This window comes from Physcomitrium patens, chromosome 15, assembly GCF_059467195.1.
Source record: "Physcomitrium patens ecotype Gransden chromosome 15, ASM5946719v1, whole genome shotgun sequence".
NCBI classification, from domain to species: domain Eukaryota; kingdom Viridiplantae; phylum Streptophyta; class Bryopsida; order Funariales; family Funariaceae; genus Physcomitrium; species Physcomitrium patens.
The window spans coordinates 15,513,791-15,519,110 of record NC_143424.1 but is presented as its reverse complement, the minus strand read 5'-3'; the positions used below and the strand labels follow the sequence as shown (position 1 = coordinate 15,519,110).

General features: G+C 35.2%; 1 long non-coding RNA gene across 4 annotated transcripts; it reads left to right on the top strand.

The window, feature by feature from the left end:
* The first annotated feature begins 474 nt into the window (after window positions 1–474).
* LOC149987777 (uncharacterized) lies at window positions 475–4,330 on the top strand. Of its 4 annotated transcripts, none has more exons than XR_016506806.1 (2): window positions 475–1,636; window positions 3,643–4,330. It is a non-coding gene; the product is annotated as an uncharacterized LOC149987777 (long non-coding RNA). The 4 variants fall into 4 exon arrangements; XR_016506805.1 differs by having other exon boundaries at window positions 475–1,675; XR_016506804.1 differs by lacking the exon at window positions 475–1,636 and adding an exon at window positions 1,688–3,328.
* Window positions 4,331–5,320: the final 990 nt, after the last annotated feature.

The window sequence follows — 5,320 nt, the reverse complement described above, 5'->3', positions numbered from 1 at the left end:
ATCACTGCTCCTTTTGATAATTCATCATTTGTTTTTATTAATAACTCAATTTATTTTTTGCATAAGTACTTTGATTTTATATAAATATATTATTATTATTATTATTATTGATGAATTTTAAAAAAAAGCATTTTAAATTTTTATATGCTAATATATATATATATATATATATATATATATATATGTATATATATATAGTTATGTTTTATTTTAATGATACAAGTTATGAGATGGTTTAGTATTACATTGGATACTATTTGTGAAAGATTCAAATCATATTTTATTTAAAATTAAAATAACTTTAAAACAAAAAAAATGAATTTAAAAAATAAATAATTTAAAGATAAATAGTATGTGTGTGTTTATATATATATATATATATATATAGGAAAATATATAATTTACCCATCTAATTTCACCTACTTGCACTTATTTTACACTCATTCTCTTCTTGTTTTGTAGCTCACATTTTATTCCTATTTTGCCCCTATCCACTTCTCTCTTCATTGCTTTTTATTTTCTTCTTATTTTATTATGGTGTATTATTTTTTTTTAAAGCTCAAAAATTCACTTTGACTTTGTGTTATTGATCCATTAGAGATGTCTTAAGTAGAGTTGAGAATTTTAATGTTGTGAGACTGGTTTCATGAGTTGAATTTTAATTTCTAGTTGTTTGCTGTAAGAAGATGCTGCAAGCAAAGGTAGGTAAATTTAAGATTTGCTTGGGTCAAATTACTATTTCTCTTGTCTTTTATCCATCTAAAGAATATTAAATTTGTGCTGCTAATTTATTGAGTAGAATTATAAGTTTAGAAGAAAAAAAAAAAAAAAAAAAAAAAAAAACACACACACACACACAGAATTTTATAAAACAAAGACATTATTATTTTTAAATATTGACTATTTCTTTAAATATAAATATTTAATAACCAAAAAATATAAAATAGAATAAAGTAAAAAAGATGATAAAAATGTCATATTTCTCTTTATAATATATACTTAAAAATACACACATGACCATTTTCTAGGTATTCTTTTCATAAGCATTTTCAAAGTAGTCAATGACACTAAACTATATTTGTTACTATATAAAACTCTATATCATTTCTCCATTCATTCTCAATATCCTATTTAATCTCTATTACAAAACACATCCTAGGGAATATAAATCAATAAGATAAACTAGAGAGACAAATTGGTCTTTTGATTGGTTGCATCACTCAATTATCATTATTTTCACCAAAACTTTAGAATGAAGCAAAAGCTTTGATGAAAACAATGCAACCAATTAGGTTAAATATGAATTCAAACTAAGATTAAATAGAGGTCATCAACCTTATCGACTACAAGCACAAAATTGGCTACCTTGAAGATAAGAATTCTCCACTTTCAATATTATTAGATTGTGCATGTTCCCTCATTAAACATCATTGTATGTCTGCCATAGCTACTACGTCAATGAAGAATATTTCTACCATGCAAGGTCAATAGTTGATAAAATATTTTGGCTCCGGAGCAGCGCCGCGGCGTTTCTCCCATCGCCGCCTGGATTCATTGATCATCACCTTCGTTAGCTCGAAGTCTCGGTGGGTCGTTTCGCACTAGCGAGTTTGCTGCTGAGATGCGTGACAATGGGGTGAGCACTTCCCAGTGTGGTTTTCTGGATTTTTTCGGGGTGAGTCATGACACGGCGTCACTCGTTCTAGGATTCGTTTCTGATTCACGCCAAAAATAAAATAAAATAAAAGCTTTTAATGCAAAGCTACACTTGCGTCCCTTCTTTGCTTGGTTCACAATCGGTTCGTTTCCGTTGCTTCGTTCGATGATTTGGTCTTCGGCTCTGAAGCTGCTCTTGAATTCTCCTCAGCGGTCGGTGGGCTTTGTTGGGCTTGGTCTCGTCGTACTGCGGGCAGGGTTGATTATCCCGAGTGTGATCGTTGCTGGTGCTTAGTCTCTGTGTGCGTTGCATTGTATTACCTTGGTATTTGCCGATAGCTGCTGGTGCTGGTCTTATCAGCCTGTTCTTGAAGAAGGGAAATGTTCTCACTTCGTCCGATACTGTTGAGAACGCATATTCTTGTGAATGGCAAGACCAGAGGTGTGTAGTTTAGCGATGTCCCTGTTCCGATATGTTACAATCTGTAGGCTGGAGATTCCTTGTGCCCTGTTAAGGACGTTTGATGGTTCATTGAGTAACCCCGTTGGTCCCTGTGATTATCCTCGCTCAAAAACCTCGAACTTAGCACAAAAGTTCAAGGTTTCATCTAACCTCAGGGGAATGTGAAAAAATTGCTGAACATTATTGGGCAAACAGTCGACCAAACATATTTAATGAAGCGAGTAGTGCATGTTCACAAAATTATGAGAATGTTTGTACTCGCGATGATGGTAGATTCTTCGGAGTCTTGGCGTTGTGTGTAACCTTGAAGAGCAGGAAATGAAGCTGTAATTGTATTAGGGTTCTAACACATCTCTTGTTAGTAGGAAGTGTTTATTTGTTAAATTCCGTTGAAAATGCTATATCAATATTGTACTCTTTTGCTATGCTTCGTGCTTGAGAAACCTATAAAATGGGGATCTTCAATTGAGATTCTTGCTCCAGGATCACCACTCCAAGCAGAGAGAGAGAGAGAGAGAGAGAGAGAGAGCTGCAATTACCTCTGAAAACCTAACTGCAGAGTGGGAGAATGTAGATCCTATCGTTATAGGTTGGGATAAGTGCTCACTCCTCCCTCAGCCTTGGTGTTGGAATTCAATGCCTTAAGCCATTTACAATCATTTCACAGGCAAGAACATAAGATTTTTTTTCATGCATCTATCCGTTCCAAAGGTTTGTTGTCTCGACTTAAGGCTGCGATGCATGTAGCCGGAATATATTGTTTCTGGGTCGACTTCTCTTTTGAAGGGCCTATAATGAACATGATATTATGGTGGACACCACAGATATCGATCAAGTGACTGTTAAACACAATATATTCCGGCTACCCCTGTATTCTCAAGAGTTGAGTAACTGGACAGAAAAGGGCGTCCTTCAGATGAGTGCGGAAATCTGGCCATAAAGCATGCTGCTAAGGCGGTGCTGTCAATTGTGAGGCAGGACAATCGAAGAGTTTCGAATTTGAAACCTGCCCCACAATGGTCTGTAACATCTTCCAGATGAACCTGAAACACAAATCTGGCGAGTGGTGGTACTGTTCTGTGCTCTACAAGCTGGAACGAACTTGATGAACTTCTATTTCCAGTGTACTATTTTGGCACCTTCTCAGGAGACCCTTGGCGCTGTACGACACAACGCAAGGGACTCGGGAGTTTCTACCTTGTTATGCAGGTTTTCTTCTTTTGACTGTAGGTTGCTCGCTTAAACGTCAAGAACCCGGGTGATAATCTCTCAACAAAGATAAATTAATATTTGGGGTGATCACGTCTGATACACCATGCTTGGTGTTTCCAGTTCATAAGAAGCAACCTTTACTCTTGCCAAGGCAAGAAGTCCGTGGAGGCAAAATGATACCAAGTGGTTTGTCTCTAAGCTTGTGAAATTGGAAAGATTATGTGGGGAATATCACACCAGCGAACCGGATTTTCGTGTGCAGCACTGGGAGCTTCTCAAGTCGGTTGTCTAACTGCATGCTTTTATCACAGGAACCACCGGGCAGGCAAAAGGATTGGCTGGGCTATGCCAAGTGAAAGGAATCGAGAGCTCCGGTTTTAATATGGATCAAGAGCTCCTTCGAAAGCAGAGCAACAGGAATGGGCTTATTTTGACTCAGATTTGAACACCAGTTTTTTGCAGCATTCTGGGGTGGAATATTGGATACTCGTGCATGAAAAGCTCGGCGACTTTGGAGGTTTATGTGGAAATATGCCTTGGAAAAAAAAGCAGAAAACAGGTAACAGTTGACGCTTCTCCATCACCTTATGCACAGTAGTAATGCGTTTGTCCTCGATCTGGTCATGAAGCTGTCAACAGGAATTTGAAGGCAGATGGGGAGACCAAGCATATGTTTGGACAGCAGGGCGACTGGGCTATGAATTCCCTCCCTCATTCATATATATATATATATATATATATGTGTGTATGTGTGTGTGTGTGTTAAATTACAACTAGATAGTAAAGACCTGACATTTCAAACTTTACAGTGTATGTTGTTTTTTGGCTCGGCTGTAGAGGAATAATGCAGCATGAGTATGTCTGTGGGCAGAGTATTTGCTCATTTTATCCCACTGTCGATGTTATTTAATTGTTATGCAATCCATGTACAAATGTTCTATGTGATTTACAAAATCATTTGTTATTGCGTCATTAATACATGATTGGGAATTTTTGAATAAGTCCGTGAGATTTCTCATCGTTGGTAATGTGTACAAGAAAGAAAGTCAATCATTCGTCTTTTTGAGAACTTTGTATTGATGTTTAGTTTGCATGTTGAATTTGGCTTTTTGAACAAATGTTTTAAGGTTTTGGAACAAGTATTCCTTTTTTGGAAAATTCTGGATCGGTCATTTGATTGATTTTATGGGTACTGTTGAAGGAAGATTAAGCTTCATTTCAAGACATGGCTTTCACTCTTGTTTTACTTTTCTATAGACAGATACATATACACAGATATGTGTACATATATATATTTATATATATGATACCACTTTTAAATTCAAATTTAACAAAACTGTTGGGACGAGTCTTTTTTTAAATCACAAAAATTAAAATGAAATGCCAAAATATTTCAGAATCAGAAGCAATTTTATTATTGTTATTATGATTCAAAATCATTACGACATTTTTCTGATACTAGAGTTATGCATGATATAATCAGTATGTATGTATGTATATCAAAATTTATTAAAATTAGAAGATTGGAATTTTAGCATGTTTAATATTATCTCTGTTCATATCATGCAACTTTGACCCTTGACATTCAGAATTTTGACCTCCAAAAAAATAACCTCTTGCAAGCAATAAGTCAAATGCACTCCAGTGCAAAGCCTGTTTGCATGGTCTTTCTTTCAATTTCTTTTGTACTTTTTGTATGTTTGTTTGTTTGTTTGTCTGTATTGTCTGTAATTCCATTTCTTTGTGGGCAAAATTGTATTCTAAACATATTACCTGCTCCAACCCTAAAATATTTGTGTGGTATCTCTTTCAGTGGGTTCAAGTTTGAAAACACATACACAAGAATCATAAAATTAAATAAATATATAAACCTCTCCTATTCTTACACATAAAAGCAACATGGACCCTTTTGTTGATAATAACTCATCTAACATATACTTCTTCAACATCCTCCCCATGCATATGTTTGTGAATTTTTAAAATCTATAA